The following is a 12,657-nucleotide window of genomic DNA, read 5'->3' on the forward strand; positions in this document are numbered from 1 at the left end:
ATCTTCAAATGTCAAACACATAGAACTGTTCAGTTCTACCCATTTTTCGAAAGCCATCCCAATGCTATCCCTTTCATAATATATTTCTATCAACATCCAGATATAATTACCTAACTCCTTTTATATCCTCTCTATATAGTACCACTTTTACTACATGTATTATGTTCTGTCTTTTTTTTTTTAATTTTAGAGAAAGAGAGCGAGCACACAAGTAGCAGAGAGGGGCAGAGGGAGAGAGAGAGAGAGAGAGAGAGAGAGAGAGAGAGAGAGAATCTCAAGCAGGCTCCACGCTCAGCGCGGAGCTCAACACAGGGCTCAATCCCGTGAACCTGGATCAAGACCTGAGCCGAAATCAAGAGTATGATGCTGAACTGACTAAGCCATCCAGGCACCCCAGCTCTCTTTTGCTGCATAGTAATCTGATTATCCTTCTTATTCCCCATCATACTGTAAGCTTATGAAAATAAAAAAGTATATTTACTAACTTGCATTTTCCCTTCTACCCCCAAGCCCCAATCTTACCCAGTGTCATTCTCAGAATAGAAAATGTTCAGTAATACCAATGAAATCAAATAGTATTGGTGTGTATCCTCACTTAAAATTACAACATCCATGAATATCAATTCAAGTGGCAACAACAACGAACAAACATGCTTTATCTAGTGTATTTGTCTAAGAAGCAAGAAATATTTTATTCAATGAAAAGAATTTCTCTGTGAAAATTTTGAAGGGGATACATCTCTACCAATGTCCCTTTGCCAGATTGTCTTACAAAACTCTCCATCTCTTATTTTTTGTAAGTTTCTATCCACATCTGAGGTGATCTCTATATCACTCAACCTTCTGATGCAGAGAGCAGTGTGGTGTAGCAGTTATGGTGTGTTCTTCACAATCACACAGACCCAGTTCCAAGCTAGGTAGCTCAGCAGGACTGTGAGCTCAGCTCTGTGTAGGTAAGCACACTGCTTACTCTGAATTTCAGATTCCTTATCTGCAATATAAAAACGAAAATAATAGTCTCATGTGGTTATTTTGAGGATTATATAGGAAAATGTGTTTACGGCACTCTTTACCATGCCTGGGATATTAAAAGTACTAAAAAATATTGAATTAAGGTACCAATTCAATTTAACAAATATGTATTGAGTGCCTGCTGAGGACCATGCGTTAATTTGTTCTGAGGACCTAATAATGAATAAGACTGGCATAGGCCCTACTCTTACAGAGTGTAGAGTCCAGTGAAGGAGACAGACACCTGAATATGCAAATGTAGTACTTGTGACAACCAAGCAATGCAGAAGCAAGTACACAGTAGTTTTAGGGCTTAAATGAAGGACACCCATAGAATCATAACAGACTTTTTTCACTCTTCTGATATCTTCAAATCTCAGTGGAAACTCAGCACCTACAAAGTGTAGTCATTATTAACAATAAAATCTATTTGATAGACCAATGCTGGAGCTCAGTGTAAGGTGTCAGGGACTGTAGAACCACATCAAAGAACCATCATGCCTTTAGGGCATGCCACATTCTAGGATCCACAAGCACAGTCTCATGGAGAAACAGGAATCAAATCTACACACAAATAGCCATCCTTTTAGATTTGTATAAAATCCTCAAGACAAAAGCATAATCAATACATATGTCTTCTATTTGCATATTTTCCTATCTTGGGTAATAACTTAAAACTCAATGTGAAGAGAAAGGGACCCTGCAAAGCAGATGCCTTTGCTATGCTTCTAAAACCTGCTTTCCTTATTTTCTAAAATAGCATGTTAATTTTAAAAGGCAAAGTAATAAAAGACATACAGGGTGGTGAATGGAAATGTTTCAGAGCTCACAAGACCAATTTCTCATTATTAGTGGTCCCTGGGGAGTGATGAGAAACTCGCACTCCACTTGTCAAACAGGAACCTGGGTGGCTATTTTACACTTCACTGTACTTACAGCAATCCTACCCGACCAAGAATGTTCTGAGGAAGAAACAACATGAGTTTAGGTAAATGAAGTCTAGCAGCTTCGCTGTTGAACACAAATGACAGCTGTGATGGAAGGGCCTTGAGTTCATTTCCAAAGGTCATGTCTTCTGCCTCTGAACGGGGTTGACCAAGGGCTGCAGGAGGGAGGGCGCACCATGCCTACAACCCTTTCCCAAGGCTGGCATCTACCACACTCTTCTTAACTCTACCCACTCTTCCCTGCACCCAACAGAGGGGCCAATGTGCATGTTCTGACCTGTAGCCTAATTCTAAATGTCTTGAGGAAGCACAGCCCAGAAAAGCCTTTTGTGGCCGTTAGGTTCCTTTGATTTCAAATATTGCTCTTTCTTACAATCAAATGCTTTGCTTGACTATGTTTTCCAGGGAGTTGACAAATACCTACAAGTCCCCATTATATTTCCATAAAGTGGCACACTCAGGGCTTTTATTCACCCCCGTTTCTCTCCCCTGGGTTCTTTATAAAAGTGGGTATGCTCTCCAAATGGGAGATTGGATTAGGAAAAGTAACCTAAGCTTCTACATCATCAACTGGAAAAAAAAAAAAAAAAAAAACAGTGAAATGAAATATCATGAATTACTACATGTAACAAAAGACTCAATACTGTAAGACAAACAAACATCCTTGTAATCAGTGCTCTGGTTCTTGCTCAGCAGCGAGGACTAGAATGGAAGGTCCCCTGCTAACTGCACTGGAGTCTCCTCAGAGACAAATAGCTGCTAAAAACTGCTGGAAGGTTGGTGAAGTCCTAAAATCGATATAATTAAGAGCCTTGAGATACTGAGTCTCAACTTCCTCTTCTGATAAATGAAGATAGTAAAATCTATCTCTTAAGGTTGTTAAAAGGATTGAGTGAAGTCTGAGGTCACTATGCCCATTGCAGGACCTATATAAATGGTAGTAGGAGTAGTAGTATTACCCAGATTAATAAACACTCCATAATAACCTTGGAGCATCCATAAACATAGAATGTAACAGAACTCCTCAAATATACCGATAATGGACCTGACTGCTACAAGACATATGTGGTATGAGGGAAAAGCCCTGAACCAGAAGCTACTGGATCTTGTCAGAAGCAATGTCTCTACACACTTAGCTGTGAGATCTGAGCCATTCACACCCCATCTCTTTCAAATTAGTCATCTGAAAATTCAAGGAGTTGACCTAAATTGTTTGTAATGCCCCTGGAAGCTCACAGACTGTCGTTTTAATGGATTTTCTAGATTAAGTAAGGTCCGTCTACAATATCTGAGAGGCATAATGTCACTAGATAATATACTGGAGGTTTTTGTGGAGAGGAGGGTGACTATTACTTATAAGATATCTCCCTAGAGAACTCCTAACTAGAACACTTGAACTCCTAAATTTCTTTAAACCACATCCTCCATGGGGCGCCTGGGTGGCGCAGTCGGTTAAGCGTCAGACTTCAGCCAGGTCACGATCTCGCGGTCCGTGAGTTCCAGCCCCGCGTCGGGCTCTGGGCTGATGGCTCAGAGCCTGGAGCCTGTTTCCGATTCTGTGTCTCCCTCTCTCTCTGCCCCTCCCCCGTTCATGCTCTGTCTCTCTCTGTCCCAAAAATAAATAAAAAACGTTGAAAAAAATTAAAAAAAAAATAAACCACATCCTCCTAGTCAACTCTACTAGACCCCACATTTATTTATTTCTGTTAAAAGGAACAAGCTGCTGTGCCAAATGATAAAGAGCCTATCTCTTAGGAGCCGGGAGCATTTGACAGATACTATCACATTAAAACTGTTAGTTGTTGGAGGACAGCTAATATGAAAAATCATCCTACTGATAAGGAATCTGAAACAGAAAGTCAAGTGACTTTCTCTTGAGCACCAAGTGAGTTAAGGCAATTTAACTCTCCGAATTCTATGGACTCATCTGGCCTCCTAATTAGGTAAATGCAACTGCCCGGGCTACTGTGATGTCCCCTGTTATGGACCTCTTACCTGTCACTCATTCCTGTGCTTCTCCCCCCAAAACCCGACCCTGGCTCTGACCCTCCCTCCACCTCACCACCAGGAGCATCACTATGGGCTGCACTATGATCACCTCTCCATTCTCAGCAACTCCATGGTCAAATGCCCTCCTGATGCTGATCCAGTCATAATGTTAGGAGGATTATCTAAATGCCTTCCCTCCAAACCCCATTATAGAGAATAGAATTGTCCACAGCCCAAATTGAAATTGACACAAAATCTGCTTTTGGTATCTATCAGCCATCTATGGGCCCTTATAGCAAGACCCGTTAAATAATTTGTGGGTCTCAGTGCAAAGTGAAAATGAAAGACACTTTGTTAAAAAAAAAATTATGAAGAATTAACACCAGAGCATTTAAGCAAACCCTGGGCCCCAGGTAACTGTGGGCCATGTCACATGCACATGGAGCTGGACCCGCTTCCCAGTGTCTCCTCTTGAGTTCTAAACATATACCAGATGTAGAGTCTGGCATCTTCATCAACCCGGAGCTATTTCCCCTCTCCTCACAGCAACCTCAGGCGATTTGTTTGCCAATCCCTTGTCTCCACAGGTTTATTTTATGTGCCACTGACATTTGCTATTCTCCTGTGGAGGAGGTCGTCAGATAGTGAATCCACTGGATCAACAGTGTTATCTGGAATATCATCCTCGCACTCCCATTTCAAATACGGCCTCCAGAATCCTGGCTGCATTTTTATTGACTAACCTATCACTAATTGGACCAGGGAAACCCTGTGTGTGGACAGTGTGAATCTCAATATCTGTCCAGGAACCTGGTATGTGGTCCACCTGGGAGTAGGGCTTGACCCTGGAGAAAGTCTCCTCAGCAGAGTAATGGTGTCTTTTCTTCAGGATGACAGACAAAACATTTAATTTCTCATTATCTAAAGCCAGTAAAACATCTGTAGGCTCAAAGCAGCTCTGCCAATTAGCAGAGGCCACAGCCTGAATCAATAAACTGCAGGCTAAAAATAAAGCCACAAGGTCCCTTTGGAATGCTACTTGACTTAAAACAGACCTAAGTGGAATATTCCTTAATTACCAGTGTTTCATAATACGTTTTTTGACCCTTTTTTCTCAGGCATGTTTGATTCTCCAGGGTATTTCGAGGCATTGCAAGTTAGCATCTTAAATCTGTTTCTAATCTGCAGATAGGATTATTCTTCCTACCGAACAACCATGGGCCTTGGCAGAAAACAAAAATAAAATAATAAGGAACATATTATTAAGCGTATTGTTGTCTGCATTATCAGATATAACTAGCGTCTTGAACTGCTAGAATTATTTAGAAAAGCTTGGTGCTTTTCATTTATCATCAAAATTCAAATACACATTTCTTTCTGTTATGTTCTTGAAATACTGGGCATCAACTAAATTTCAGAAATTCAAACAAGAGGAATTCACTAAAGGAATCCTTATGGAATTCTTTTGTAAAATAAGTCATTATTCTCAATATGAATAATCATTCCTCTATCTGTGTTTTTCTTCAGATATTTTATCATATTTTGGTGGCAGGCGGCATACAATCTGTTTCTTTAGAGAATGATCCCCAGACTGCATCATTTGAGACAGATAAGTTAGATCCATTCAACACAATAGAAGCCATGTTAATAACAACCAAGTGGTGAGACCAGCTTCTCAATATGAAATTAATTCATTACAATGAATATAAAGTACCAAGAATGGGGTAGAGTTAAATACAGCATTTTTCTGCTAAAGAAAGAAAAAAGGCATAGATTAAAAAAAAACACACATGTGCCTAAAAACTCTTGGCTGTTACATAATTTGAAATGAGACTATCAGATATATATCATTCCTTGAGTTTTGCCCAGAAATAAATCAGAAAGGGAATCAGAGAGCTCACTGTAAAAAAAAGCGCAAAATTTATGCACCAGGGTTTTAGCCTAGGCTATATCACAACTAGCTCTGTGATTTGGGGCCATGTCCAAGAGACCAGTGTTTTTGTCAATAAAATGAAAATTTTAAACTAGATTATCTCTAAAGTTCCTTTAAACTTTAAGTTTCTCTGACAGAAGTTCTATTTTAAAATGGGGTTGGAGAAGCATGTCTCTGATACAAGCTTTTCAACTTCCTACAGAGACAACCAAGATTTAAATATAGAAATACTTCTCTTATTGTAAAAGTCTCACAAAGCTGTTCAACCAAGTTATTAAAAAACAACCAACTGATGTATATTTTACACTTCTATTTATCTTCTGCCTACTCACTTATAAAAGCAGTAAGACAGGATAAATGTCCACCAACCTGGAAAAAAAAAACCCTCAAAATGTAATTTTCCCTACATAACTATATTTGAAATTTTTCACTAGAGTTCAAGTTTCATGGTTTACTAAATATTATTTTCCATAGTTTTTGAAAATGTGTTGGGGAAAGAAATGAGTGTTTGTCGTTACTGCCCAGAAATTTTTCTTTTTCAAAATAAGATCATACTTCTTGTCTTTCGATCTCCCCTGTCTCCTTCGCATTCTGCCCCTTTCCTCAGTTTCATCTACAAAAACCACACAGGTAATTTCTCTTGGCCTGATGTCCAGCATTCAGGATGCCATACATGATTCTAGGCCCCCCAAATTATACCTTTCATAATGGCAATTACTTTCATTTTCTTTTATAATTTTCTTTGAGCCAAATTACTTTTCTTTTATGTAAAAATGTTGTAAAGCTACATTTTCTATATCTGAATAAAAATGTGATGGACTAGTTTTATAGTTATTAAGGCAACCCCCAGATATTCAAACTTGAGGGGGGGAAACGTTTTTTGGGTTGTTTTGGGGGGGGGTTGTTTGTTTTTTATGATAAAAAGCATGTTATTGTAGATTTCTAAAGCTCTGAGATTGCTTTTTTTTTAATTCTTCAAGTTTCCTAAAATTTAACGTGTGTTAACTAACTTGTTTGCATGTCATGTCCTTCCAAAGGTTCTCAGGTGTAGTTTTATTATGCTATTCTAAGATCCTAAAGACACATGTTTGCTTTGTTTTATTCTAGTTCCTTATTTGATAGAAACACAAGGACTCCATTGTTCAAATTTGCATGTTGCACAAAAATACGTATTTGAGCAAATTATACTTACAAAGCTTGGCATTTCCAGATATATCTCATTAACTACTACACTAATTGTAGATTATAAACAGGTTACAGCAGAGACACAGGACTATCTCTAAGGAAGATTTGCAGTGTGAGACAATTTATACAATAAACTCCTCCCCAACTCTACTCCATAATTTTTATATTAATGAAAATTAGTTAAAGGAACATTAAAGGTAGGTTTTATTTGGATGAATCTTATTAGAAAGGGGATATATTCATTAATTGTTTAAATATTTCTTGAGCACCTACTGTACCAGTCGCAGCGCTATGCCCACAAAAGCAGTTGAAGCATGGATGAGAAAACTGGGCGATTCCTTTAGTAAAGGAGGGAGAGACCTCGCAGGCCGGTCCCCCGTTCTCCACCTTTTTTGTACCACCTACCAGCTAATGGAAGGAACTATTCTTCTTAAATTGCCTTGCCCCTCGGTACTACCTAGCCATCTGCTTCCCTGAGTCCCCAGACATCACATAGACCTCCATAGATGGGTCACATGGGGCTCGGCATTACCATTACCCTGGAGATAGATTCGTTTCAAGATTGTAAAGTTTTTATTTTTTTATTTTTAAATTTTTTTTAATGTTTTATTTATTTTTAAGACAGAGAGTGACAGAGAACGAATGGGGATGGGGCAGAGAGAGAGGGAGACACAGAATCCGAAGCAGGCTCCAGGCTCTGAGCTGTCAGCACAGAGCCCTACGCAGGGCTGGAACTCATGAACTGTGAGATCATGACCTGAGCCGAAGTCAGACGCTCAACCGACTGAGCCACCCAGATGCCCCAAGATTGTCAAGTTTTTAAATAGAAATCTGCATCAGAGCCATTTTACTCTCTATGATTAAAAAAATAAATAAATTGTCATGTCCTGCCCTTCCATAGCAGGAAATTCAGATACCTTGCAGAAAGTAACAGGCTCATATTAAAGAATAAGGACAGTGAGATATTTTGGGGATGACAAACCTGACAGGGGTGCCTGGGTGGCTCTGTCAGTTAAGCGTCCAACTTTGGCTCAGGTCATGATCTCACAGCTCCTGAGTTTCTCTGTGCTGACAGCTCAGAGCCTGGAGCCTACTTCAGATTCTCTCTCTCTCTCTCTCTCTCTCTCTCAAAAATAAATAAACATTAAAAAAATTTTTTTTAAATGAAAGAAACCAGACAGACCCCTGCTTTGCAACCACATACTGGTAAGCCCAGTATGTTTAACACATATATGGTGACTTAGAGAAGCAAATAGTTGTGATTTCCATCTGTGATAACAAAGAAATACAAAGAAACAAGAACTACAAAGATAAAGATAATAAAGAAAAGTTCCAGTTTCCTTGATACTTTATTGCATTAAAAATGAATACATCACATTATTTCAGATAAAAGAAAATATGGATAATGGTAGATAAGACATATCTTGAAATATCGCCTCACTATCAGACACCTAGAAATGTTACAAAAATACATGTAACAAATACCTCTCCCCTCCCATTTAAACATATATTTAAGCTCACCAAAAAAAAAAAAAAAAAAAAAAAAGGAAAGAAAATCCCCACAGAAAACCAGAGGGAATCCTAAACCAGAGTAGTAAACTAGCATTTAACATAGGGTTGAGCTCAGCATTTGCTATTTTCAGATATCTGAAAGGTTGGCTTTTAGGAGCCTTTGCATGTCAGAAAAAGAGATTCCAGGCAGCTCCAGGTAGGAAGATGAGCCAAGGACTTCAGAGTGCTACATCTTCAGTGAAAGAGTGGAGAGGAAAACACAGTTACCTGCAAAGACTAATGACAAGGAAACCTGGATTCAGCATAATGCCAGGGTATTCTGTGCTCTCCTGGATTTATAATTTAAATTTACCCTATGTATATGGTCCTGGAAACTCCTCTTTCCTCATGACAACAAGCCAAGAAAATAAGAAAGAAGTCCTAGGTTAGAAGTGTCTGGGCTGCCTGACAAAGCCAATGCACATTGTCTTCAAGGAATGTATCCTCAACCTTGTTCTCAGCGGATTCCACAGATAAACATCATGAATGTACAATAAAGCTAAAGAACACAACCCAGTCCAAATTAAACAACTGTAAACTGTCTTCTTTTTTCCAGAAGAACTTCGCTTTTCTAGTTGCTAATGTTGCCTTAAATAGACTGGAGGGTGGAGGTGGCGGGGGGGGGGGGGGGGGCAGACACTGAGATTCTAACTGATCTCTGTAATCCAGTTGGCTAAGACACAAAAAGACCAACCACTAAGTGCTCAGGAGAAAATGGAAACCAAGCAGGGCTGCTGTTCCTTTTCCATTACAAACTAGAGATCAGAATCCTGAAAGCATTACTAATTTCCTGGGAAAGTCAAGAGAGAATGGATGTAGAGCCACCATGAAATGGAAGCTGTAATGATTGGGAGTTAATGACTGGACTTTACAGACTGACAGAACCACAATTGTCATAAAGGCATCTTTAGAGTAAGTCATTTGAATAAATGCAGACAAGTTGGTAGCTAGTTTTAACTGTTTTTAAGTGCATTTTTTGTGCTGGCAATAGTGTGGGGTGTTCAGTAATCCGTTTTTAATTTACATTGTCACCATGTTTCTGGTTTACACAAGGCAGAAGCCAAAGTTAGGTTGTTTCTAGTTAGCAAGCAGAGAAGCCAAGAAGAGGAGGTGAGTCAAGTCTGGGTTACAGAATATTCCACCATGCTCTAAGATCTGGGCATTGATGCGCCTGGGTGGTTCAGTCAGTTGAGCGTCCGGCTTCGGCTCAGGTCATGATCTCGTGGTTTTTGAGTTCAAGCCCTGCGTGGGGCTCTGTGCTGACAGCTCAGAGCCTGGAGCCTGTTTCGGATTCTGTGTCTCCCTCTCTCTCTGCTCCTCCCCCTCTCATGCTCTCTCTCTCTCTCTCTCTCTCTCTCTCTCTCTCAAAAATAAATAAACATTAAAAAAATTTAAGATATGGGCATTGAGTCTATTATGACAGAGGTTGCTCTACAAAGATACAATATGGGAAGGAATTGCGGGCTGAAGGGACAGAGTAGAAAGGCTAAGGGGATCAGATCCAGAATTCAAGAAAAGCAGGAGCAGACTCTCAGGATCCTGACACAAAGGGTGGTCGTGGAACACGGGGAAATCCACATAGATGGATATCTCAGGATCTGTAAAAGGCAATTGGGCCCTCACAGAGGACAGATCACACATATCTGCTCACTCTAGGAGAAGGGCTATACTTCTTGGTGACAAAATGAAGTTTCTGGTTAAAAAAAAAATCAGTACTTTGAGAGGTTTCTTAAGCAAGGTGCTACCTACAAAGCACACAGAACTCACATGTTTCTAAACTTTTTAGTAAAAACTATGATGTTGTAAACAGAAACTTGAATACAATATTTTTAAAAATTCTTTAAGGAATATAGAACTAAAAATAATTGTGTTGTTAAAAACCTGTTAAAGACTAAGGAGGCAATAGCTGACATATTCACATCACATAGTGTCTTTCACAGACTGTTTCAGTACATATTTCTTTTCATTTTCTCTACTGAAATTAGTAAGCAGGAACAAGCATTTTCATATAGTACTTAAGTGTTAAGCACCATAGTAAAGGTTTTCATAATTTATTATCTGACTAATTTGTGGTTTATTTAAAGTATACAAAAATATATTCTAAGTTAGTTCATTTAAGTATCAGAGGTACATAGAAATAGCTGCTGAATATCATTACAAAATCTGGTTTGAAAAGAAATACACTTTTGCCAGGGAATAGAAAATAAAACTATAGAGTTTGTGTTTCCATCTAAATAGAAAACTCTCCGTAGGAGTTAAGGTAGTAACTACTCCACACGGTCTCAACACAGGTGGTTATATTTACAGACACATCAGAAAATCTCTCCTTTGTGAGAATGAAAACATTGGCCCAAACTGCTGCCAATTGGATACATTTCACTGAAGAACTCCCCAGTATCTATGAGTGAATTCACCAGTTGTTTATCATGCTTCTAGAATATACTTAAAAGTATTATGTATTAACTATATATATTAAGTATATATCATATTAATTAAAGTGTTATATCTTAATTATGTATTTTAAAGACCATATATTAAAATATAGAGAATATATTTACTGTGAACAAGTGGCAACAATCATACAAAAGAAGAGGATGCGCTGTAAATAGCTTATTTAGCTTATTTCTTAAACCACCACCACCACCAGTAACCCATTTCTAACATTTCATTATTCTATTCATGTAAAGAAGTTGAATTTTAACCATGCAAAAACAGTAAATATTCTGTAACTATGCACATTTGAACTTGTGTTACTTCAGTCTTAGCTGGGCTGAAATAGAATTGGAATGAATGTGCTCAGGACTGAATAGATCACAATTAATCAAAGACAGCCTTTTAAAGAAAAGAGCTTTTGCAGACTGCACCAATGAAAGGCTCAATGCTCCTGTCACCTGCCGCTACCTGACACCTCTGAATCTGTCAGGTCCACCTTTAATTCCTAGACTACCTTTTTCCAGAAAAATTAAAAATGCTTAGGTACCTGCCACAAATATCTACACTTTGTCCTGGAATTTTTCCAGGGCCGTCTCATACATAGCCATTCTGTTACTCCTCACTCCATGGCTTTTTGCTTCTCAGCCCTGTTGATATACAATTTTCACTCCATAAGAAGACGTTCATGTTGTATTCTGTTCACCAAGCTTTCCACTGGCATTCTTCCAGGGTGCTACTTTCATAATTGTCCTGTCCGCTCCTTGCACCCAAACCAGGAGAAAAAGAAATCTCAGGCACAGTGCCCAGAGAGACTCCCAAATGTCCCGAGGTAGGGAAGGAATTGGAGAACTAGAAACCAATGAAAATGAGTGCTATCAGCAAACAACCTGGATCCTTCACAACTGATCCAAACCTCATCCTGGCTTCTAACCTTCAAGTTTGTCTGCCTTTTCTAGTCCCAAACTTATCCTCTACATTTGATAGATTCAATTTCTCTGGGTTTGTACCTCAAAATCATGAAATACAAGTAAAATAATCTTCTGCCTTGTTAGACTCCTAAATACCTTTTTTAAGTTTATTTATTTATCTTGAGAGGGACAGAGACAGCATGGGTGGGAGAGGGGCAGAGACAGAGGAGACAGAATCCGAAGCAGGATGTGTGTTGCCAATGCAGAGCCCAACACAGGGCTTGAACTCACAACACTGCGAGATCATGACCTGAGCCAAAACCAGAGTCCAATGGTTAACTGACTGAGCCACGCAGGCACCCCTAAATAATTTTTTAATGTTTATTTATTTATTTTGAGACAGAAAGAGATAGAGTGCATGCCGGGGAAAGGCAGGGAGAGGGAGACAGAGAATCCCAAGTAGGCTCCATGCTCTCAGTGCAGAGCCTGATGCTGGACTCAAACTCACGAACAGCGAGATCATTACCTCAGCTGAAACCAAGAGTCAGAGACCTAACCAACTAAGCCACCCAGGCACCCCTAGGCTCCTAAATACTTTAGGAAATACTCCATCAATCATATTCTGATCTCCTTTCCTGCTATTTTGTTCTAGCATTCCTCAAATCCCACCATTCTCTTTCTCTCTCTGTCTCTGTCTGTC

The 12,657-nt window shown here is 39.2% G+C and overlaps 1 long non-coding RNA gene across 1 annotated transcript in view; it reads right to left on the minus strand.

Moving 5' to 3' along the window:
- The window catches only part of LOC147572488 (uncharacterized), a 378,016-nt gene that overhangs the window by 248,427 nt on the left and 116,932 nt on the right, over positions 1 to 12,657 (minus strand). The window lies entirely within an intron of this gene.

The sequence above is a fragment of the Puma concolor genome, chromosome E4 (genome assembly GCF_028749965.1).
Source record: "Puma concolor isolate L17-30 chromosome E4, mPumCon1.1.hap2, whole genome shotgun sequence".
In the NCBI taxonomy this organism is placed as follows: domain Eukaryota; kingdom Metazoa; phylum Chordata; class Mammalia; order Carnivora; family Felidae; genus Puma; species Puma concolor.